The 25,259-nt window shown below is 41.4% G+C and overlaps 1 long non-coding RNA gene across 1 annotated transcript in view; it reads right to left on the bottom strand.

Moving 5' to 3' along the window:
- The window catches only part of LOC119156286, a 50,482-nt gene extending 26,158 nt beyond the window's left edge, over positions 1 to 24,324 (bottom strand). Inside the window, exons 1-8 of the long non-coding RNA XR_005107048.1 lie at positions 24,084 to 24,324; positions 21,471 to 21,550; positions 19,059 to 19,119; positions 17,741 to 17,913; positions 17,375 to 17,467; positions 15,389 to 15,581; positions 11,887 to 12,034; positions 11,000 to 11,128 (exon numbers count right to left, since the gene is read on the bottom strand). This is a non-coding gene — a long non-coding RNA (uncharacterized LOC119156286). The remainder of the gene's footprint in view (positions 1 to 10,999; positions 11,129 to 11,886; positions 12,035 to 15,388; positions 15,582 to 17,374; positions 17,468 to 17,740; positions 17,914 to 19,058; positions 19,120 to 21,470; positions 21,551 to 24,083) is intronic.
- Between the last annotated feature and the right edge of the window lie 935 nt (positions 24,325 to 25,259).

The raw sequence follows: 25,259 nt of genomic DNA, 5'->3' as shown, positions 1-25,259 counted from the left end.
TTCTGCTAGCTGGACTCCCTAATATGGATTGCTCAGAAATTCTTGAGCAATCCCCTGTAAAAAGCTGATGCCCATCAACATCTGAAACATGTTGCTCTTCTTTCTCGAGTTATAAATACTTCCAAAAGCTACTTTGCCATTTATTTTCCATGTGTGCTTGTTCCGCTGCAGATCTGCTATTTGTCCTCTTCTCCAAGTCACTTCAGGTGGAGCTTTTGCTCTTGCAGCTCAAGTATCAGCAAAGCAATTGTATCCTGTGGTCTCAGCCTCCAGGTCTGTTACAAATTCCTTCATGGCCTTGGCCAAATCACTTCATCTTTCAGTGTCCCATTTGCAAGCTGAGAACTGGCACCTGACATTTATCATTGTGCTTTTTACCTTTTCCAAACAGTGTGTTACTATTGCTGAATTACGAGCTGGAGTTCATCTGTTTAAAAACAGTAATCGTGGTCTGAAATTGCTTGTGATCATCAGATTCTACTGTATTTCAGTGCAGTGGGACAGGTCAAAACTACTCATCAGCTTTGTAGAATTTCCTGTAGGTTTAAGTCACATATTCACGTCCTTGGGTTATTTTGATTTTCTTTTCTTTTCCATGAATGACAGAACTAATGCAAGTCATATTGGGGCATTCTGTCTGCCACTGCCACAGTGCTGCAGCTTCGCTGGACGGTGCTGTACGTCTCTGGTCCCCGCCAGTCACCTCGGGGTATTTGTGGTGTGCTGGACAGACCGTGGTGGTGTCAGAAAGAGGTGAGCCATGACCAGCTGTCTGTACCGTGGTTCCTATCTGCAAAGTGAGTAGAAAATTGTTTCTTCCCCCTGTTCTTTGAGAGTATTGCAAATGTTTGAGGTTGGGTGGGGGTTTCTGGGGCATGGGGGTGGTTTGCTTGTGACAGTTTCACAGAGGTTTGTGCCCATACAGGGCTGTAGGAGGACGACTCCCTTACTATGTCTTAATGCAGTCCCTGCTCTAGGGGTTGTTGAAAATCCCTCGTTGCTTTACATCCTATCTAAAACTACTCTTTTTTTTTTTTTTTTTTTTTTTTTTTTTTAGTCCCTTTATGGCAGCAACTGGTGCTATTTGTGGACACCTTACCGTTTTAGCACCCTCTCTTCTGCATTTAAATTGACTTGCCTTTTTTTGGCACATGAGTTTTTTTCAGCAAGCCCTATTTACCTGTCACCCCAGCGCATGTGCTGGGGCAGACCAGGTTCAGCCCCCTGAACAGGGCAGCAGCCGCTGGATGGGCGCGGGAAGTGGTGTGTAGGCTTGGGAGCTCTTGCGGGAGACCTCAGTCTTTACATCAAAGAGAGTCCATCTAGCCTCGCCTGCCTTAAAATAATTAATTTAGTATTTACTACATAGAAAATTTCTAAGCAACTTTTAAATGCTGGTAAGGGTAGGGTGATTGGGTTTTTTCTGTATTTTTTCTGTGGAAGTATCAGGAATACTGTTAGACCCTTTTCCCTGTAAACACGTACTGAGTTGGATGCTGATTTGTGACACTTGATCCCACAGTCACGGCTGAGTTTAAGGAATGCCCACGTGGAAATCACCAGTACAGAAGAGAAAACGTACCCTGGCTCCTCAGATTAAGGTAGAGGCTGGCTCACAAGTAACCACGGCAACCAAGCTGTCACTGTGAACATCAAGACAGTTCTGTACCAAAAAATAAAAAAAGCCCAAACACACTACAACACGTGTTAGCACTCCAGCTCATTTGGAGCGCTGTCCCTTGGTTGCGTTCCTTATGGCTGCTGGCAGCTGTGGCTAGCACATGGAGGCAGGAATATTTTTCCCTGCTCTGTCTGCTGCATCAGCAGAAACAATTGTTCCTGGCGGTAAATGTAATGGCTTCCAACTAAACGGGGATATTTTAACTTAAAGTTGGAGAAACACTGAAGACAATTTTGTATTCACCTTAAAAAGTTTCATCTATCACACACTTCCAGCAGCAGTGTGCTCACATCAATATTTATAATGTTCAGCTCTGTGTTTTCACAAAAGAGCCATTAATACAACATATCAACTCTGGTGACAAGTTACATTTTATTGCTGTCAACAAAGATGTTCTTCCTTTGTCTGAAAACTCCTCTGTTTTTCTTTTTTTAATCGACCATTAGGTTTGAGTTTTGAAGGATACATGTAGACGTGCTTTCCAGCATTTTCTAGAAGGGTACTAGAGGGGTGACAGCGTAAGCTCATAGGAGCTTACAGATAGCACTGATTAATAGCTTCCTATGAGATTAAATAGAGGCTGGGGGTAGGTTCTTTGCTTGGGATAGAATTACTCCGATTTCTGAAGAGGACCAGAGAACCCCCAGTTCAGGAGTAGAAAGTCTGTGAAACAAAGATTTAATTTTGAAAACACCTCAGAATATTGATCACCACACCGTTCTTCTGACTTAAATGAATTTGTACTTTTCACTGCTGCAAAGGGGACGGGGAACAGATCTGATTTGTAATACTTATTCATCTCCTGTCACCCTATTGCATTATGTGATTTAGACACTTCATACCTTCAGTTACCGCTGTCCTGCTCAGGTGAGTGACCTCGACAAGCATCGCCTCCTGAGAGCAGGTCAGCCCTGCTGCAGCCCCTGACACCTCTCTTCACCCCGCACCTCTTGCAGGAGTCCTGTCAAAACCACTGGCAGCACCTCACTGACTTCACAGGCTGGATCCACTGCTTATTTCTCTCCCCATGCTAACTAGCCTCCTGAGAGGGTTAGCGGTGTGTATAGAGGTAAGAAATTTGATATGTGGCTCTACTTATATAGAGCCTTACATACTTATATATACTTCTACTTATATAAATCACTTTAAAAAAGTTACTCCTGCAGGCTGGAACAAGTAGGCTTCAGTCATTTTAGTTAAATTTAAGCAGCTGTAGGAAAAAAACAGAAGTATAAGAATATCTGTATTAAAACCTGTCAGCTCTCCAGCTAGCTAATCAAACTGAGAACTGTGCACTGATCACCTGCTAACAGTCAATTTTTAAAACCACTTAAAATCCAATGACCTATCTGAGTTCCACAAAACTATCTACATTAGTCAGCTCTGCCTTCCTGTTACAGAATTCAATTTTCCAATCCTTGTGTAGCTCTCCAGCTTCGTTCTAGCAGGTCAGATGACCTGCACGCACCTGCCACTATTCCTCGATATCTACCCAGAGGCTCGGTGGGACCGTGGGAAATGCACCTCCAGGACAGACTGCGCCACCACGTTCAGTTATTTTTTTCTGCCAATATTTATTTCTGCGGGCCAAACGAAGGGATGGTTCCTTTGCTTCACCACTCATGTTCCCAAAATGATCATGCTGCTTTTTTCCAGGTTTGTGACTCATGATCCTGGATAGGACAGCAGAATTCGAGCTACGTGATATAATTTCATTTTTGGGTTGAGCCATTTTTTAACCAGGGAGGAACTGAGGGGGAAAAGAATTTTTTTATTCCCCCCCCCCCCCCCCCCGATCTACCTGTGTGTGCACGCACTGGTTTTGGAGGTGGGCAGGCATGCTGTTTGTCTGGCTGCATACTGCGCCAGCGTGAGACTGGGTTTAAGCTGTTTCTCTGAGTGCTCTCAACAGCTATTGATCACTATTATCAGACGTACAATACATTCTCAGCAGTGTGGATCCTTTTCCCACCAGCAGCCCATCAGAAAAAAGTACTTTCCTTGCATCTCGTTTGTCCTGTTCCAGTAAAGCCAGGGGGACGGCTGCCATGCGCCCTGGTGAAGGCGAGACACAGACTTGTGTTCTTACGGACACAGGTGGGTATCTCTGTATCTTTCTGCTTTAAAATGCAAAGAGGAGGAGGTCCCAAATGTACCCAAGTCCTGTCAGCCCCTGCTCCCACGGCCTTTCATTTTGTGTCCTCTATCTTGCTTTTGAGTATATTTGGAGTGCCTTTCAGACAGGTTACCCTGGACTTATTTCTGGGCCACTATTGATTTTTTGAGCTGGGGGGGGAGGATTTTGTATATTTAAAACTCTCTAAGTTGTAGTTAAGATAAATGCAAGCTGGTCTCCTCCTTGTGGTAAAATAGCTCATGCTTCTCATTTTCTATTAATTTAATTTCCTCCATCATTCTGTCATGTGGTATGTTTCTTGTATCGTTTGGAAAACAAGTGGAGAAATGAAAACGCACATAGGCATCAACAAAACTATTCTGACTACTACACTAATGGGAAAAATAATCACTCTCAGCTGTGCTAGCTCATTTGACTATCTCATCTGAATGTCATCGCTTTGAATCTCTCTGCAAATGATGCACAGTCCTATGACCAAGCTGGGCAGGAAAATAAATCTGGACTAAGATTAAATCTTGAAATCTTTTAATAATATTCAGTAAAACTCCAGATTCAAAAGCTGTCCATGTACGAACTCGGGAGCAGTTGTAATTTGTGTAGCCTGGAGACCTGGCCAAAAGCATAAGCTGTCACTCCGGCTAGCACAGACTGAAGGCATCTCACCAGTTCGACCGTGCAGGGACAACATAATCCAGCTCTGGTTGACTTTGAAGAGGGAGCTGGTGACCTCCCTAACATGCAGTTGAAATCCCAGCTTTACTGAGGTCAATATAATAAAATCTCCCACTGAATTTAAAGGGACTGGGATGGTGTAGCCAGTACCCAATATGTTGAGACTCATGAGTTGGGAAAACAGCAAGGGGAATAGCTTTCAAAATGTTTCCTTCTATACTTTCAGTTTTGCAGAGCAAGCACAGGCAAGGAATGCTGTATTTATGCATCTCAGCTAGAGCTGCCATTGAATATTTTTGCTATCAGTGTGGAAAAAAAAGGAATTTGAAGTAACCTACCAACAAAGTAATTCTGAAGATTTTTTTTGATGTCTTGCTTTGAAAATGAGAGCGGCTTAAGCTTCGATTCAGTTAGCAAGTTCATTTGCATGTCCTGAACAGCAATGCCACCGTGGTAATTAGACCATGAAGGGCAATACTAATTTTAAGGTATATGTGGGTGGAGAAAAATAAGCAGATTGCAATAATCAACACGTAGCATCAGAAGTGAATGCAGTTCCCTTGGCAACTTCTAGTCTGCGGTCTGTGTATCACTGAGAATTTTAGTTGTAAGCAGGTGGATAGTGGTTACTTATTTGAGATTAAAAAGTGCTTTAGAGCGAGACCAGTGAGAAACTTTTGGTCAAATCTCTTTTACATGTGTTTTTTTGTTCTTCCCATTGAACTCATTGAATTCTATGTGCTGTTTTCACTGCCATGAGGTACGTATTGCACAGTTAAGTACTATGGATGCGTTTGCTGCTGCTATTGAAGTCAATCACAACCATTCTATACGATTGCAAGGTGCTGCTCGCTGTGCCTTTGGCAGCACCTGTGTTTCATTCTCTAACTCTTCCCCAATTCGGGGAGAACAGGCGAACCAATGGCTGAGCAACTGCGCTGGGACACGTGGGCAGGGAATTCTAGCCCCAAGTGCTCATGCTGTAGCACCTATCGCCAGAATAAGTCTTTAATTTGCCTTCTTTCCTCTGTGGTCTTTTTTTTCCCCTTGGGAAATGGAATGGTCATTAAATTGTTAGTTGAATAGTTAGAGCGGAAGAGTTTTGGTTAAAAATACTTCCCCACCCCAAAATACACCAAAACCAGTTTAAAAACCAGGTAGAAAAGTACTTCCCTTCTGTGTTTTGGATATAGAAATCCTTAGAACTAGGGTCTGGCTTGATGTCTTCATCACCCTCTTCCAAGCATTAAATAATCATTATCATCATGATTGAAGCATGAAAAGCTCATGAGGCTTTAGGAAACAGTAACTGTAGGGACGTTTAGCTTTTCACATTCATCATTTCAATCTTTGCATGATATCTTCAAAGATTTTCTTTTTAATAAAAATGGAATTGCTCTGCAAGCCCATGATGTGCGATCCCATGGATGGTGCTTTCAGTGAGAAAGTAAAATTGCAAGACATTAAAAATCACAAGAAATGGCAACAATGAGGTCAGGTTAGAGACTTAATTTGCTTTAATTGGAAAATCATCTACTGGAAAAAAACAAATGTGGCTAAACGTACTGCACGTCACATGGAACTTCATGAGGAGAGTGGCTAGTGGTTGTCATGAGGTCAGGACAAGAACATGGAGGCGTTTAACCCGAGGGAGTGCAGATGTGTGTGAAATTGAACATGTATGCCTTTTACAGCTCTGCAGACAGAAATAAAATTTTCCCTTGTAAATCTTTTCAGATTTTTCATGCAGTGCTCAGAAAGTCGTAGAACTTCTCCAGACTTTGGGGAGCGCTACTATGTTTTTCTTCAGTGAAGGATGATAGTTCTATGCAAAAAGTATATTATTATGTTTGATTCAGTGTAAACTTCTGCAGGCAGTTGAAGGTTGTAATAGCCACTGCTCTGGGCACAAGGCAGAGCAATCAGCAGGAACAGGTCGAGGACCATCCTTCCAGAAATCTGCGTTTTCTTGATTTATTTTTTTTGTTTAGGGGCTCATTCTGACTTTTTTCAAACAACAGCACAGAAAAAAGACAGAACTGGAAGGAAGGTCATTACTGGGAGAAAAAAAAAAAATCATTATTGCAATAAAAAATGTTTAAAAAAGCATTCTTTAATGCTAGCACTTTCCTTGCCTTTTCTCTCTCTGCGGTACTTGAAATCAAAATGGAGATAATTCTGTTTCATGTTTGGACACACCGCATGCTGCTTCAGAGTTTGATTTGACCCATTCACAGAAATTGCCTAACTATAAAATGTAAAGCAGAGATAGAAATGAGCTAACCACAGTTCAAGATTTAATTAGATTAAGAGTTTTGGATTTCAACATTCCGTATTTAAAGAGAAGGGAGAGTGGAGAGAAACTATGCTGGCGTGGAAAAGGTAGGTTCACCTTTTAGTGTTTGAAACACTTGAGCCTGAGTCAGTACTGACATTTGCCCCGAGCTAGTCTGCTTAAATGCCTGCGTAGAGGGAACCGCTGCAAAACTGTTGCTAGAGGGATCTGTGGATCAGTATCTCTGTGTACTTCCAGGGGGACAAATGCCCCCCGTAAGGTAACACGGTACACTTCCCACTTCAGCAGGTAGGCTGGTTTCTGACAACTGCAAACTTGGCGTGCGGTTTCAAAAGCACTTTTCTGTTGTGTGTGTCGACAGGTAGCAAAATCTCTGCAGAAACTGGGTGTGATTAAAATCACAATAAATTGTGATCATAGAGAACTATGGATCACGACTTAAAACTACAACGCATCTTTGATGTAAACAAATACACACAAGCAAATGTTAAATGAAGGAGCTTGTGGGGGGGGGGTGTTTTAGTTTCGGTACTAACACCAGATCTACTGCTAGCTGCTCATTTTAATATGAATGTTTCATGGTGTGGTAACTCCTAGACTAACCCACTAAAATAGCTAGTTACATTTATACTGTAATTTATATGTGACCTTTGTGATCAGAGTATCTGAGAACACTCAGAGGTTAATGAATTCTGTCTTTTCTCACCAGTGTGAAGTACTGCAGTAATAATCTCTTGTTACAGAAGGAAAAAGAGGGCACGCATCATGTCCAATATTTTAGCCTGTGGCAGAGCTGTGAACTAAACCCAGCCCTCCAGAGCCAGGTTCAGTGCTGAAGCAGCTAGGTCATTCTTGCTCTCGCTAGACCATCCCTCGGATGAATTGCAATGTATATTTAAAAAGCATATTCAAGTTGTTTAGGCCAGGTTCAAATTTTCCTTTGCAAAATTTGCCTGTATGGCTCTGACACCAGCTCTCAGGAGTGGCTTTGACACGTTACAATGATTGCCGAAGTTCTGGTTTTGTTGGGGGAAAGTAATGCTTGTGGCACCGACAGCAAATTCTTTTTCTGGCTTGTTCTCTCCTGATCCCGTTTTTGTGTAGTGCTATACAAGAGGAAATGCGTGTCATATGACAGAGACAGTACTGAAACTACTCAGTGTTGAAACACGTTGTACAGCCTTCCCATTAACGCTGTGGCTTTGTTAATTTGTGAGAACATTTGTGAAGATAGAGAAGTTCAAATTATTCCTCTTGCCTGCTCAAAACACATGCTCCTCTTAGGTCACTTGTAACTAGAGTGTCTCCCATGCTGTCATTAGACTGGAGGGATGCAGGACGTACAGGGCTGACAAACCCACTGAACAGCAGTCTTCATCTCCCCTTCTTTCATTTTTCTTTTCCTATTTTTCTTTCCTTTCTTCCCTGCTTCCAGCCATCCTTTCATCCCTCCTTCTGTTCTTCTACCTGTCCTTCCTTCTTCCTTCCCTCCTGTCCATCCATCCTTCCCTCCTTCCATCTTTGCTCCACTCTTTCCACCCTTCCATCCATCTATTCTGTCCTTCCACCCGTCCTTAATTCCTTTTGTACATGCCTTTCATTTCATCTGGCCTTCCTTGCTTCAATCCTTCCTTCAATCTGTCCTTTCCTTCTGTTGTACTCGCCTTCCATTTTTCTGTCCTTCCCTCCACCCTCCATCCTCCCTTTCCTCCTCCTGTCCCTCCTTCCAACCTTCCATTGTTCCCTCCTTCTGTCCTTCCTCCCATTTGTCTGTCTTTCCATCACTGTCCTTCCTCCCATTTGTCTGTCTTTCCATCACTGTCCTTCCTTCCATCCTATCTCCTCTTCCATCTTTTAATCCATCTTCCCATCTGTCCTTCCACATATTCTGCCTTCCCTCTTTCTGTCCATACTTGATGTCCTTTTCTGTTCTTCCCTCCTTCTGTCCTTCCTTTTTTCTGCCCTTCAATTCTTCCTTCTATCCTCTCCTCTCTATCCTCCCTTCCTTTTCCTTCCAGCCCACCCTTCTGTTCCTCTCTTCTACCAGTATTACTTCCATTTTTTCTGTCCTTCCTTCCATCCTCGCATCCATCAATACCTCCATGCATCCTTCTGTCCTTCTTCATCCATCCATCCATCCCATCTGTCCTTCTTTCCATCTCTCTGTTCTTCCAACCTACCTTCTGTTTGTTCTTCCTTCAGCCTTTGTCTGTCTTTCAGTCTCCTCCATTCATCTTTCCATCTGTCCTACCTTACTTTCATCTGTCTTTGTATTTATGTATATATAAATTTTACGTTAAATATATCTATAAAAAATATATAAATATGAAGTTTTCCTGGACAAAGCTGATGGCACAGGCCATCACCAGAATATTGCACTGTTCATGCTGTTTGGGTCTCCATTTAGGGGATGTTTAGTAGAGGGATTATGGCATCTTCAGGCAATTAAATTGCCTTTTTCAAAATGCTCTAAATAATATTAGCCATGCCGAATGAGTAATACCAGTCAGTGCTGTGCAAATTACCAACATACAAAGTGCAAATGGAGTAAGAAGGATTTTATTTTCATGCAGAGACAGAAGTTTTGTGCTACAATGAGATGGCCTTTTGCTCATTTCCCATTTAATTTCATATGCAACTCACTAATAGCATCCCAACGTCCCTCTCCACATTTCTCCTCTTACAGTGTCTCTAATGCACCTTAAATGATGAGAGCACTACATCAATAGTCTCAATTTAGGCAATGTGTGCTTTTGGCAAAAAAGCAGCAAGTAGTGCTAGCATAAATCTCCCATTACTATAATGACACATTAAAATGGCACAGGGGTTTACAATCTGTGTTGAGAATTATCCATCCACCTGCTCTCTGAAATCATGTTCTATATGTTTATCTTTTCCTTCTTCCATCTTCGTACCAGCCTGACTTACGAAGAAGGAAAAAAAAAAAAAACCCAACCTGGGCATTTATCAACACCCCACTGTTTTCTGCAGCATTCCAGCGTTTCTGGAATGGATCTGTTTGCATCAGATCCCTAACATCGTTCGTGTGAGATAAACAAGGAGAAAAGAACGTGGGTAACCAGTCAGTAATAGTTAATTGCAACACACACACACCCCTCCTGCTTTTCCCCAGCCATAAATTGAAAATGACACTGGCAGGAGGAATAGGGTTTGAATCTAGATGAAACAGGTTTGAATGCCTTTTCTGAATTACAGGACGTACATTGATCTGTTCCATTTGGAGTGATAGATCTGCAGAAAACCACTTTTGTTTAATTGAGATAATATTGTATTTTTCCTGGGTCCTTTAGGAGAGAACTGATTTATGAGGAATGCTCTTTCTGAAACAAAGAGATGCTGCCATACGAAGTCCTGGAAGCAAAGGCCAAACTCAGAGATGGTGTAATACCACTGACTGAAGTCAGTGTGTGCATCTCTGCGAGCCAGCGCTGCTGGCAGCCCCTCTGTGAGGCCCCAACAGACCAAGAGCAGTATTTTTTCCCAAAATGGAAGTATTTAGGCAAGCTGGACACTACCACTTATTCAGAGGTGATGTAGGGCCCAGTGCAACTTACCTCACAGCTGAAGCAGTGCGAGCTACACCATCTGTTCTGCACTGCTTTCGAAAGAAACTTTTTTTTTTTTTTTCCCTTTCAGCTCACCCTGACTGATAACTTGAAGCATTTATAGACAGTTTCTGCCCTTGCTTTAGGATACAGCAGTGCAGTGGCCAATCCATATGTTTGCCTCTTAGTGCTAAACATAGTTTCTTCTGCCGGGAAAGGGCAGCCAGCTGGTAGGAGCCAGCTGGTGAGGACACTTCCAGTCTGTAGGCACTGCCCGGCCTCAGGGTAAGGCATTTGTGCGCCAGATGTTTCATTAGCCCCAGCACTCCAGGTAACAGTTCAGGGCTAAGATGGCCTGGGAAATTATGCTGCTCTCCTTGCTGTGCCAACAGCAGAATTTAGCACTTCTAAAGAATTGACACAAAAATCAACTTGCACCATGAAAAGGGGGAAGCACCCATCCGTGCCCCTAAGGGACTACACACTAGGACCAGAAAGGACCGTTTTTGTTTTGCAGGTATTGCTGGTGCCAGCACCTTGGGTTTGTTCTGTGCTGGACTGAAAATGAATGTTTCTGATGTCTGCTCTCAGGTGGCAATCCCAGCACCTTGATTTGGTGAGAGCTTTGAGAAGCTTTTGTTACTGACCTGGACTGCGTTCACAGCTTGAAAATGCTGAAAATCTTGTGCTAAATGTGTCCCAGAGCACTGGTGACATACAGGCCTCGGCCCTCTTGGGTTCCATACCTGCTTCTGCAGGTAGAACTTGCTGGTACCCTAAAATAAAAATAAAAAAATTAAACAAATTCAACAAAATATGCTTCATTTAGAACTGTAGCCTATTTCTTCAGGAAATATTGTATCTTTACCTGCACAAACCCATTATTTTGGAAAATATTTGGAACCCTGTTTCCTTAAGTACAAGGAACCTTTAGAGGGTTATGCATTGCCATTGGTGGGCTGCTTGCTGTGGCATGTGCCTGAGTGTGTTGCCTTTTCTGAGAGAATATTTTGGGGAAGGCATGTGGTCGGCATTTTCTCTTTTTTTTTTTTTTTTTTTTTTTGTGTCTTAGCCTGGCTGTTGCATTTCTTCCAGGATGGCAGACAACATAATCCTGTTCTGAGTATTATTAGAGCTATTTATGCTGAGCAGTGGATTTGTCTGGAAAAAAGGTATTCCAGCACATTTCTTGCTGTATAATTATTTGGTTTCCCATGTGACTCTGCAGAGGCTTTACACTACCCTCGCTTTTATTCAGTGTTTGCACCAGCATGAAGCAGACCCTTAATCACGTTCAAAGTTAAATCCCAAGGTCTCAAAACCACAGTGTTTTGTTCAGCTATACCTGATATCTTGCACGCATCCAGAGGTCAGCTCCTACCCTCCCTTCGCCACCGCCCCAGGGCACAGCTGACTTCTGGGGCTGTTAAAATAGAAGACTCATGAAGCAGTAGCCTACAAAAACCCACAACCCCAGTGAGCTTTCAGTTAATAACAGCGGTGGTGACTGAATTGCTGCATTGCCTTGATTTACCATCAAGAAGCTTTCTGGCAGTGCCACTTTGTACTGATTGAAGTCCTTGGTGGCACAGGGAGGCCTGTAATCATTTATTCTGGTCATGTTTTAGTGTAGTTTAGCAAGAAGTCTCTCCAGGAGGCAAACCAGTGTGTTCATCCCTGTGCTGAGGTACAGGAAAAAAAGGTCAGGAATTATTCACTGCATGCACTCATCTGAGAGCAGGAGGGTACCAGATCCACCTTGGCAACTCAGCCTGGGGCAAGCTTTGTCTTCCCTGGAAGTGTGAGAGAGGGATGTTTGGAGAATTGGCCCTAGAAAGTATTGGATCTTGGGCAAACAAGCATTAAAGCATGCAGCTCCTTCAACTTAAAGCCTGAGAGAAAGAAAGAAAACAGCACAAAAGAACAAATTCAAGAGCAGAGAGGACAAACCTGGTGGCACTCTCACTGGTTTTGCATAAGCATCTCTCCAGTTCTAGTGCCCAGCTGCACCAACATGGGCTTTTGACCTTTCTCCCATCCACAACTCTATTTCACACCCAGGGGATGGATGCAGTTCGAATGGGAACTCCCTTATGGGTAAACCAGAGCCCAGCTGTAAGTTTGGGGTTGGTTTGCCCTCTCACTTGTTTTACCCCTCCATGAGGACACTGGGGAAAAATACTCATTTCTGTGCTCATACAGTGCTTAATGCAAAGGAGCTACAGCTGACCTCTGGCAGAGGCAGCTACAGCAACAAAAATCAGAAACAGCAATAATGAGGAGATTGTCTGTGATTTTTACAGCAATGTGCAGAGCCTTCTTGAAGCAGCAGCTAATAGGAGTGGGAGCTTTAATCTGTACAACTTTTTTATGTAAGAGTCTACTTTTGTTTTGAGGCAAAAATTTCCTACCTTCCTTATTCTTTGGCTATGTTAAGGAGACAAGGAAAAGATAACTATCACTGCTTTTTCTGTACTGTCACCTCATCCTATAACCACAAGTTTTAATGATCAGCTCCACACACAGGAGACACTGCTAACAAATGGCATGGGATCCACGTTACCCTTAGCCACCACATTGCCAGGGACATATTTTGACTTAAAGAAATCAATTGGACTTAAGGAGAAAAGTCAATAAGAGTTAGAGGTTTATAGAAAGAAAATGTATCCAGAATATTTTTGTTAGTATCTTGTTTGCAAAATAAAGCTGATAAGAAGTGGTATTCAAAGTTAGAGTGGGAGTTCGGCTAGGAAGCAGGGGGTGCCCACGTTCTGTCCCATGCACCCCATACACATGACCAGTTATTTCTGCCACGTAGCTTGCTGATCTTAAATCAGGAGATATCCATCGCAATAAACTAACAATTCAAAAAAATATTACAGCATAGTGTAGCAAAAGAAATATTACAGCATTGGTTCCACGGTGACCTTGTCATTTAGGTGATAATCCAGCTCGCCCAGCTGAATCATGCCTGGGCTGGAGCACAGTGTGGTTTCACCTTCCTTCATAGCAATTTAGACTTGATAGGTTTCCTATATCTGGTCTTCAAAGCGAGGTATTTATTTTTTTTCCAGCATGCAGCAGTAACAACAAATATCTGCTGTGTGCAAGGCAGCAGGGCATATTTTATAAATAGATGATGGATAATAGGCGTTATAGACAGATAGTTAGATGGATAAATATATATATCATATGCAACAGCCCAAGCTGCTGCTGAGGAGCAGAGCTGCTGTTCTGGTGTCGGCACTTTCAGGCTCTCGGCTGCGCTATGTAACCTGTGGCTGGGGGCAGTACAAGGTGTTGTATGCTGTACTACACCCCCACCTACCCTGTTGTAGACAAGACAACTGGTTGATAAAGATTCTGGAGAACATGGTGACAGCCCTCCAGCCCCTTCCTCCCTCCCCTACCCCTCCAAAAAGAGGCTAAGCAAAGCAAGAAAATATTTTTGACTCCATACTCTCAAATTCTGTTTTAAAAACAGTACATAGCGTCTAGAGGAATAATGATTTCTTGACGGATTCTCATAAAGGGACTGTTTCCCCCATTATCTGAAATAATTGGTTCATAGCGACCACAAAATGAACAGCAGGTAGGAAATGAGTTTGCAGTTGCCAAAACATAATGGATCATTTAGTTATTCTCTGAAGGTTTTAACACTTCTTTGGCTATCAGAAGGCCTTCACCTAATTGTACTATTCTTATAAATCTGGCTGTTGGAATGAATTAATTTGCACCACTTCCATATCAGAATAAGGCCCACAGAAAATAAACATGAGAAAATAGACATATTCAAACCGTTCTTACAACTCACAGTTATTCCATCTTCTGTTTAAACTGATGAACATTAATTACAGTCAGGAATGTTCTTTTCCTCCTGTTTTTAGTACTGTCTGATAATGTTCTAGCTAAGGCTTCCACAAACAGAAAACACAGATACTTAGCACAGCTGTGGCGGTGTGCCCTTCCTTGCACAAGGCCCGAGAGGCGCACCATCAATCCGTCAGTGGAAATGAGCGAAGATTTCAGAGTAACAGATTGAATGACAACACTAACAATGTCACCACAATTCTTATACGTATTTCGAGTTAAAACACTACCGACTAAGATATTTCCAGTGCTCCAAAATGTCTTCTTCCAGGGTTAATTTTTCTGTTTATGGTCTTAACATAAAAGCTGGGCTGTCATTTAACTAACAAGACAAGTAAAACACACAGGTGTGTGCACATTCCTACCCGCAGCCATACACCCAGAGCCCTCTGGCCCCTTCTGACCAATCTTTTCCTGTAAGCACCCTTTTTACACTTTTCTCTTTTATTTCCGCCCCCCCATCCATATTTTACATCTTCTTTTAATGTCTCCGACCTTTTTTTTTTATTATTTTTTCCTCAACATCATTTCCAGCCCTTCTTCCCTCAGCTACCAATACTGGCAAAATCCAACCATATAATCCCTTAATATCCCAAAGCCTTGAAGAGTTTTCATCTTTTTGCCATTAAAACCCTTGTGTGAAGCACTGGCTGCATACAGGTCTAGGGGAGACTTGTTTGAGCAGCGCCAGGAGGACATCTGTGGTTTTCCATTGATAAGCTCACGTCTGCCCTGTCAGTCTGTGTTTAGTATTTACTCTGGAGTTTATTGGATCCTTTTTTCTCTTCTTTAAATAAAATAGTCCTTTTTTGGTGTGAGGTGTGTTATGAAAAGGACCTAGTCAAGCAATTTAAATATACATTTATCTTTTTTATTGTGTCCTGTAGTAGAAATTATATTCAAATTATACTCTTTGGTCTAGAGCTTTCAAAAGAGAAGTTTGAAAATACTCTAATATTGTGTGAATGTTTTAGTGTACTTACTTATAAAAGAAGATGTAATTAAAACTTAAAGAAAAGTTGTAAGCAGACCATGCCTTATCTTTGAATTGTCATTTCCATCAATTCAGGAAAATTGAATGGATCTAAAAACCTCCATTGCCTTGCGTCACCAGGTACATCCATCCCATAGCTCCCTCCCCACACCCCTGTGCCACCCCCTCATACCTCCATCCAAACGGGGGCCTCCTGCAGTCACAGAAGATCTTCTCCAAGTCTTCACACAAAAAAGGTTTTGGTGCATTTTCAGTCTTTTTTTGTGTGTCTCAGAAGAGCGTGTGATGCTTCTCAGTTCCCCACACAGTGTCTCAGCAAGGCAGGCTGGATCCGTGTATGCCAGTCAAGGTGTTCTTCATTGTGGCTACATAACAAAAAAGGTTAGGACTAGAAGAAACTATTTAGAAAGCATTTGGACTGATTTGTAGATATAACTACTATTTCTGTGAATGCAATCTGGATAATTATGCCCCTAAATAGCCAGACTATTTGTGTGGTGCTTCCTTCACAACTGTAATTACACTTGCGTTTTGCACATCCAATTAAGACTGCATTGAAATGCTGTGAAAATTGTATGCAACTTTTTGCAATATAATGAAAATTTAGATCCATTAAAGAAACTAGGGCCACACCTCCTAAAGTGGGCTCCACAGAGCACAGCAAAATATAATAAAATGTAATGAAGAGGTGCTAGATGCTGCCCACCAGAACAAGGGGGCTGCAAAGAGGGAAGGCTGCACTGACCGTGACTCACAGGTGACAACTGAATCCCCCATTGCAAGTAATAGGAGAAAATTTTCCTTTTCAGCAAGGCAGTCATTACAGCTGAGGACCTTCATCAGTTTAACAGGCATCATCTAGAAGAAGGATTACAGGAAAGGGAGTGGAAAATAGCCCAAGTTCAAAATTATACACAGGGCTTTCTAAGCAAAAACCCAAGTGAGTGTTTTTAGAATTGTGTTGGGTTGAGGCCGAGTTCACAATTTTTATTTTGTATAAATGAACAAATCAAGGTAGATCTGAATTTCCAAGCTGCTGCAGAAATGACAGCTGATATTTGGGATCAGTTAAATTTGCTTTCACCTACCTTGCATCTACCTTACTGTCACTCATCCCTGGGTAAAGGCAATGAAGGGACACGTTCGTCCCGTTCAGGTCTCTATTTCAGAGACAGGAAACAGTGAGTCTGTTCTCTGTCACAGTTTGCCAAACAAATGTGTTTTCCTTTCCTTTGATAGTAAAAATCACCTGCACCAGAACCCAAAGCAGGACCCCAGAGCAGGTGAAAAATGGGGCCAAAACTCTGCTTGAAAGTTTCACCAGTTCAAACAGGCTGAGATAATCTCAGGTATGTTGGAAGCGCCATGTTCTAATTTTTGGATTGAGATTATCAGGATGGAAGTAACCAAAGCGTTTGATGTTACAACACATCTAAAGGAAGATTAATTTTTTAAATGATCTGTGCCTGGGAGTTATGAATGCAGTACTGCCACTGATGACTGGCTATTTCAAAGAAGAAAAACCCACTGTATTCATTCCCCTGATTTCTGTCATTCTGACACGACGTACTGAGCTTGTGTTACAGAAAAAGTTATTTCTTCACTTTAATGTTTCTAATATTTACTAAAACCTCCCACCTTAACTCTTCAGTTCATCCACTTCGGGCAGATCAATCACAGTGAATGGGAAATTAATGTGTTCTTCTGGACTTACCTCATTTGTGCAATGTTGTTATTATGCAAGTAAAGAGTCAATGCAACATTTTGGGTATCACCAACAACTTTCCAAAAAATATGCAAATAGAAATGCTCAAAAATTAGATGGGCTTGTAAATACCCTGGGAATTTCCCTGTTGAGAACCTCACACACCTTCATCTCAGTCTCACCAATACTGAGAACGCCAGAGGATGTAATTCTGGTAACTCCACCCAACAAACACTTCGGAGGCTTGCTTGGTAAAGATTTTTTGGTGAACACCTGCAATATTTTTACTCCAAATCCTAGATATTTTGATTAGGAAATGTTCTTACACCGTTTCATACTTGTTTGGCTGCTTCCTGCTCCTGTCCTAGCTAAACCTCATGTAAAATTGGAATGATACACTAATGTCTCCCTCCCTTTCCTAACCTTGGTATGAGCTTTAGGGGTTTTTCCTACCTGGGTAAGGCTTTTCACTCCAGACACACCTGTGGTGGGATGCTGCTTACTGGAGCACTGTGTTCAGCCCAGAATTGGTACCCTGAGGCCTTCCTACATGGGAGAAAGGAAATCATTCAGTCAGTTCACTCCTTTTTAAAATAATATGTCAAACTCTAATCCTCTAAAAATAAATTACTCTATCAAAGCACATGTGTGTTCCAGGAAGAAAAAGCCAATATTTATATTCTAGCTCCCAACTTGCTGTTCAACCACTGCACTAGCTGTAAAACTGAAGATAAACTATAGATAGCACACTTCATAGTTGCTGTAATTTGGGTTTGGATCTCCACTTGAAGCCCAGATGGTGTGGGGAATTATTCTCACCAGAAGCCACTTGCCGGGAGACTCCAGCCAGCACCTTTCACTGAAGAGTCATTGGTGGATGATGATAAGTTTTTTCTTCCCCATCAATGCTGCTCCCACAGTGGATGCCAGCAAGGAAGTAGATCTGGTCCTTCACAAGGCTGCGTGTCGAGTGAGATGAAGTTATGCAGAAGCTGTAAAATAAAACAAATCATAAGGGAAACTGGTGACTAAATTTTTACATTATTGTTTGCTATTACCACTTACGGTCTTAATGCTCTTTACGATGATCCACTTCGGTTGCTAAATTAGTTTTTTCAAGGGGGATTTAATTTGTGGAAACCAAAACAAAACAGCAGCCTAACAGATCTTGAGGGCTTAAACATTTTAATGATATAAGCTGGAGTTACCATAGCTTGATATGCACAACTCACAAAGCTTCCAAAATAATTTGCAACAACTGGCAGTAACTATCTCAGATCAAAGGAGGCTTCTAGACTGATGTGAAATTGCATAACACTTTCTATTAAATATTTATATGATAAATAGGAATGCATCCTGGAGGTAGGTGTATACAGACATAATACACACAAACACACACATATATAGCTATTTATACATACATTTGCACATCACACCAAAATATCTACAGCTGTATCTCTATGTACACAAACGTGTATGTATGTTTGTACACACAGAAACTTAAAAGTCTTATCAATTTGGGATCAAATTCTACTCGGCAACCAGTTGTTTTTTCCCCCAAGCAATACTGTAAGTATTAACGTGGTTTCTTTTTCCTAAAAGAAAAGACTGGCAACCACTTACAAAAGCTGCTAGCTAATTCAAAGGACAAGAAATGTGGCTTTTGAGGCATTGGTTACTTTCATTCCCATGATTGTCAACAGATAGGTATTGTATGACACACTTATTTCCAAGTCATAAGCCATAATTTTCAGCATACATTTGTTAATGTCAAGTTTCTGTGTTCAGAATATTGACGCTGCGCAGCATAGCAGTGCCGTCCGTGACTTACAACAAGCGACCAAGTTTTATCACAGACAGATTACATTTCAGACACTTAATAGCTACTAGAAATCATTACAAATCGCCATGTAAAGAAAATCAAAATGGGTCATAAACAAAGGTTTATATGCAACAGATATGTAAAGAGAACTTTCTGTTTATTCCAAGTCCTGTTTTAATTAACACTTACTCCTCATCTGGCTTTGTTTTTCATTTTCATCTCCTGCCTGTCATTTATTTGACATCTCTAGTGTGATGGGAGTGATATTTAAAATGAATGGGAAACACAGGAAAAGAAACCATTTCCAATACTCACTCCGGTTGAAGAGATTCTGCTGATTCATATTGGCATCTCTGTGAGGCCACTGGTCAAAATGCTTGACAGGGTGTTAGCCAAGGAACAGACGGGTCATTAGTTTATAATAAGAGACACATTCAAAGCATCTAATTCATCTTTAAATTTGATTCTCGCTACTTTAATTGTACATATGGAAAGCTGTTGTTAACAGCACTGGACACAGTTTCACGAATTACTTCTGCTCCCCCTGGGCAGCACACACCCACCAGCTGACCCCGACCTTGCCTCAGCCTGTTCTCATCGACCTCCGCAGGGATGGGACCGCACCAGTGCTCCTGCAAAATCTGCTTTCCAGGATCACCAGCTTACATGAACCTTGTCATTAACCATAACAAACAGTACCAGGCTTCACGGGAGACATTTTCAGCACCAAACTGTTTGCATAAGAAAAAAAGGGAAATGAGACATGTACCAGAAAGGATGATGATTTTTCACGGGTGTGGGGTTTTTTTTAATTCTAAATCAGGTAGCCTTAAATGAAGCAGGAAAAAAAAAAAAAAAAAAAAAAAAAAAAAAGTTGCCTTTCAGATTTGTTAGTCTTTCCAAAAGATGATTGCTAACCTATTGCTTTCCACTTAATCCCAGGCTAATACTATGATTCTAACAGAAATCACAACTTAAAATTTCAAGAAAAACAGCTTTTCCTCTCCACAGCACATTTTCCTATCACACACAGTTAGTTCCTTGGCTGCAAAATCCCTCCAAAATCAGCCTGATGCTGAAGCTTTTGAATTATGATGAAACAGAAAAGTAGGGCAGACAGGGAGAGGAAAGTTTTCACACACAGTCGTGATTGCCGTAAGTCCTGATTCCACTGCAGTCAGTATTGCAATATGCTCCCTTTCCAGTGCTAGCAGAGATGGGCTGCCACCCACCGTCAGAGCCCTGCTTGTTCTGAGCCTCATATGGGTCATCTCAACGCAGGATGGGTCAGCTCACGCAATGTGGAAAGTTGTTACAGATTTCTAAATCAAACATGCTAACAGTAGATGCAGTGACATCCATTTTCTTCATGTTTTCCTTACCTGGAGAATATTACTTACTATGTAAAGCAAATTGTTAAATCTTGAATTACAAGTGATCTGACCTTAAGTCAGTGCCATGGGTTCACTTTGGGTCTACGCTACGAGACTAAATTTGGCTCCAAGGCTTCTAAGCTGGCCATGTATGCTTTATGGAATAAAAAGTCAACTTCTGCTACAAAATGGTAGATTTTTAAATTTTGTTTGGAATACAGAAGCAGATTGTAAGAACTCCTTTTTTTCTCTGGATTTACTCACTTTTTTCCCTTCAATGTGCTTTATGTCAGTAGACAATTACATTGTCAAATCTGTATGCAAATAGACACAAAGTACACAAAAAACAACAGCTGCTATAAGTTTGCAGTCAAACTGTGCTAATCAGTCCTGGCAGCTGGAAATTACATTTTCCCTGTTATTCAGAGAGGTAAAAAATAGAATTTACATTGTTCCTATTGCTATTCCAGATTCCTTTATAGTTACACCTGCACAGACTTGAGAGAGCAGGAAAAAAATCAAAGACAGACTGATAAGCCCCAGTCAGTCAGCTCACACAGCAATATTATTTCTTTCAGTGAGTTAAGATGAAGATCTTCCAGCTGAAGAGCATATAGGCCTTCCTGTAAAGACAGTGAAAGACTGCCACTGACCTCCAGAATTTCTGATTTGGCAGATTTTTGTTGCCCGATTGTGCTTGAGGAGATAAGTCCAAATCCCTTGAACAGGCAGCTCCAGGTAGCTCCTAACTTTCAAGATGGATTTCCAGCAAACACGCTTTCCGCCACAACAGCTCCTCCAAGGACAATACCGGGACAGGGACAGGGGGTGACTCCCAGCTGCTTTAACATCCTGCCTGAGGAGGAGGCCAAGCTCCTCCTCAAAAATACAGTCACTTCAGCCAAAAATGTTTGTAACTTGGGGAATGGCTGACACAAATACGTGCTGACTGTCAGGTTCCACGTGAGGCAGAGAATAACTGCAGCTATTCTGATATGCCATCAGTCTATCTTATTACAGGATTGATTTTTGCTATGCCTGACAACCCCACACTTGCTCCTACAAGAGGCACGGTCTTTCTATTTTTAGATATACTGTCAATTTTTTTCCAATATAGTTTCTGCCTGGTTTGATCCTAATTAAGCACCTAAGGTGCACTTTCCAAGTTATGTCAAGGGGAAAATTCCCTTTGATCAATATTTTCTCTCTGCCTATTTTATTCTTGTCTGCAACTGCCAGATTTACCCTGAAATTCAAACAAGCCTCCAGCAACATACCACAATTTGGCATAGTTAGTGCACAGCTACATCCTTTGTGGTCTTCAAGACAGAGATGGTCATGAATTAGGAGTTACCTGGTTGTGGCACCGACAGCTGGCGTCTCCGCTCTTATGAATTATTTAGATCGTTGCATTTACAAAACAACTGCAAGGATCTACATAATGACAAACAAAAAAGCAAATTTGACCTTTTAACGTGTTAAAGTACATCTGCAGGGATGAAAGACACATAAACCATCTCATGCTGTTAGAAGAAGCTATAATATTTACAGTAAGTGATACTCACTCTTGCAACGTTCACCAGCGCTTGTATTTAACTGTGCTGGAGCTTTCATTCTTCTTTACAGAAGCCATGGATTTTTCTGAGATCATTTAAATAACACTTAACAGCTTATCTTGTTTAAAATATTTCCTTTTCCCTACGTGTACTGCACATCAAAAAGAGTTTAAAGCATTTTACTCTGCAACTTAGAGGCTAATTCCTCACTGTCTTGATCACATGCTTTAGTCAAAGGAAAGACTACCAAAATTCAGGGGCAGCCACTCCAGTCTGCCCAGCAGCGGTGTGTAGTAGGCATCAGCACTCGTCAGCCCAGAGGCTGAAAGGTAATAGGCTGAAACTGAAAAAATTCAAGGGAGATATTAGGAAAAAAAACTTTTTAATTGTAACAACAGTGAATCACTGAGACACAGAGCTGTGAAGTCTTTCTGTGTGTCTTTAACAGGCTAGACGGATGTCTGTCAGGATGACACTGCTACCAAGCCTCCCCAGGTCTTGGTAACACCCTGAGGTCTGTTCATACTGGATAGTTCCAAGATTTGTGTCAAAAAGATCAAGCTTAATCAAACTACATCCCTGTAGGAACTGGGATAGGAATTTTCCAACCATTTGGTTCATTCGTGGTAGCGGATAAATTCTTTAATGATCCCAAAAAGCAAGTTCCTGGGTCTCTTTGGTGTTTACTACAGCCTCAGCTATAAGTGCCTTCCTATTTGCAGGGCAGGCAATCCTTTACACTTGGAGCAATCCACCCACTAATAAAATCTGAAGGAGATAAAATTTGTTTGAGAAATGAAGATCGTTTTGCAGTTCCCCTTCATTGTTATGGTACATACAGATTGATATTTGCTTTAATAAGAAGGTTACCACTTGTAGAGCACATCTTTGGTGATGCGCTTGAAGTATCTCCCACTCCACTCCATTCCTTGTCCCCCATCAGAATAGCGAGGGCTGACTGGTACGACCGTATGCTATTTATATTTTCCTAAGCACGTAGACACAATGCAGTGGAATTTATTCCAATATTTCATGAGCATCAAACAAAATCTTTTGCTTTACATTTCTCCCCTACTGCTTACATTTTCTGTTTTCTAACGACTGTCTCACTACAAACCACTAGCTCCAGGCTCTTTTCAATTGATGATGGGAATGGAAAAGAACCCAGACTCAGACGAGAATATTCTCAAGTATTCATAAATATTCCTCAGTCCTCATCTCCCATTCTGGCTGCCTCTGGCCACTCCATCTCTGCAAACAGCTTCCTGGCTTCCTCTCCAGACAACCTGGCAACTTTATAGATCTAAGCATGAAACAGCAAAAAGTCAAGTGCCATGTTTCTGCTGCAGTCAGGTTTGAGCACACAAAGCATGCAAGAAACACACCGTGACAGCTCTGGTTTGGCTGTTAAAGTGTGTAAAGGTTTAGGTGTGGGGCTATTGGGGTTTTATTTATTCAGAACATTTTTTTACTGTTCTGAAGGGCAAGTCACAGAGCTGGTATTGACATTTCTGTGAATGATCTGAGCATTAGTAACAAGATTGCTGAATCGTTACCAGTTAGTATAATTCAGACTCAGATGTCAAAGCTATCAATTTTTCAAACTAAAGAATGGGAAAAGCTCACATCCATGCAGCGCTATGAGGACTAAGGTGGAAATAGTGCTTTTAACTTTCATTAGGTGACCTCACGGCCAGGGAAAAAGAATTTGAACTGGCCATCCAAAAGACAAAGACCTTCTCAGAGCAGGGAGCTGTCACCATCATTCCAGGTCCGAGTTTTCCAAACCACTGGAAGGGCAGATCTCGAAATAGTTGCAAATGAGTATAACACTGAGGTAACAGGCCTCAGACCTTTGGGGGGTTTTGTCCTTTCTCGAGAATAATCAAATTTGTTCCTGGCATAACACTATGAAAGTCACCCCAGGGAAGAGTTTGGACTGTTGGCTGATCAAGGTTTTAATATAAAATGACATTTTTGCCTTTGAATTTACCATCTGAGACATCACAGTGAAGGGAACAGGCTCAAAAAATGCCAAGACAACAGTACTTAATAAAGGTCTTCCTTTTCCTAACCCAAGTTCTGTTAAAAACAAAGATATTGTAACTAAGTTTTGGAAACGTGTCGTCTATACAGATGGAGTTTTTTCTAGTTCTGCTGCTAAGTATTGTAGTGTCACAGCCCGATAGATCTTCCCCTCACTGAACCACTGCAAACCAGGATGAATCCCTGACCTTGAGATGGAACGCCATTAACTGGTGCTCAGCACCGTTTAAGGCCCTTTGTCCTCCCTGGGGGAAAGGGCATGAAGGCTCACTTGTGCTTTGTAAGGATTGAGGCAATTTTAGCCCTAAACTGAGGGTGGTTTAGATGCACATTATTAAACCAAGTGGTTTGATAGAAAAAAATACCTTAATGAGATTCAGTTGCTTCTTCATCCAACTTTGTTGTGGGTATTCATAATAAATTATGGTAGATGTCATTCTGATGAAGACAAAATGAAAAAACACTCGACATTATCACAAGCAAACAATGTTACCTTAGTCTTAGTCATGGCACCCATTGTTACTTTTCTTTGCTTTTTAACTAGTTCCAAGGTAACTATTCCCTGGTGTTGCTTGTGTTCATACTTTCCAATTTGTATTTTAGTCAGCATGATGCACATTAAATTTGCCAATGGGAAATTGCTGGACTACGATTACACAGCAGGTTAATAATACAGCTTCCATGTGCCTAAATCCATTCCTACTCCATACTCACAGGAACAAAAGTAGCACTGTTCAGTAACTTACTGTGCCAAAGACCGTGACCATTTGATACAGCTATGAAGGAAACAACCTTTCCTTGATGGCTACTTTGTGTGGCTCCTGTGGTATCTGGTAGTTTGCAATGAAATAAATAATTGCAAAAATGATAATGTAAAGTAAGACAGGTAGCAAAAATATTGAAAGCATACGTGTCTGTGTAGAAATATATATAGCAGGAGATCATCCACCAGATCCGGCAGTGCAGACTGTTTCTCATCACGTAGTCCAGTATAATAAGCGTTTGAGAGCCCCTATCGCGAGCAAGTATTTAAAGACTAACATTAAAGGAAGAATAAACCTTTCCAACCAATTGTTAAAGTAAAATCAGCAGTGAAGCAACAACAGAAATGGAAGCACAGCTAGAAGAAAATTAAAAACAGCTACCCCAGAATACCTGTCTTAATTAAATGTTAGCTGGGAATACGTGAATTAAAATAGGAATGACATCTGAATTCATAAAAGAGCAACAAAATAATTCAAGATTATTTTGCTGTGAATGATGGTATAATTTACTGAGATTCAAGGCATGTTTGCTGTCTAGACAGACCAGCTTCACACGGACACTTTCTGAGAACAGCTCTGTATGTAGCTGTAGGTAACGCAGCACCCTTTGTGAGCTGATTTACTTGGTCACACCAGAGTGTCTAACCAAGCTACCAGACACCTGTATGGTTTGGTTGCAAAAAAGAACATGTGGATTTTTTTAGGCTGTAAAGAAATGTACAAAATTAATTGCAAGAATGTCTCAGTATCTGGAAAGCCAAAAGAAGATGCTGAAGT

Source organism: Falco rusticolus, chromosome 12 (genome assembly GCF_015220075.1).
Source record: "Falco rusticolus isolate bFalRus1 chromosome 12, bFalRus1.pri, whole genome shotgun sequence".
Taxonomy (NCBI): domain Eukaryota; kingdom Metazoa; phylum Chordata; class Aves; order Falconiformes; family Falconidae; genus Falco; species Falco rusticolus.
The sequence above is the reverse complement of the archived record's forward strand: the minus strand, read 5'-3'. Positions and strand labels throughout refer to the sequence as shown.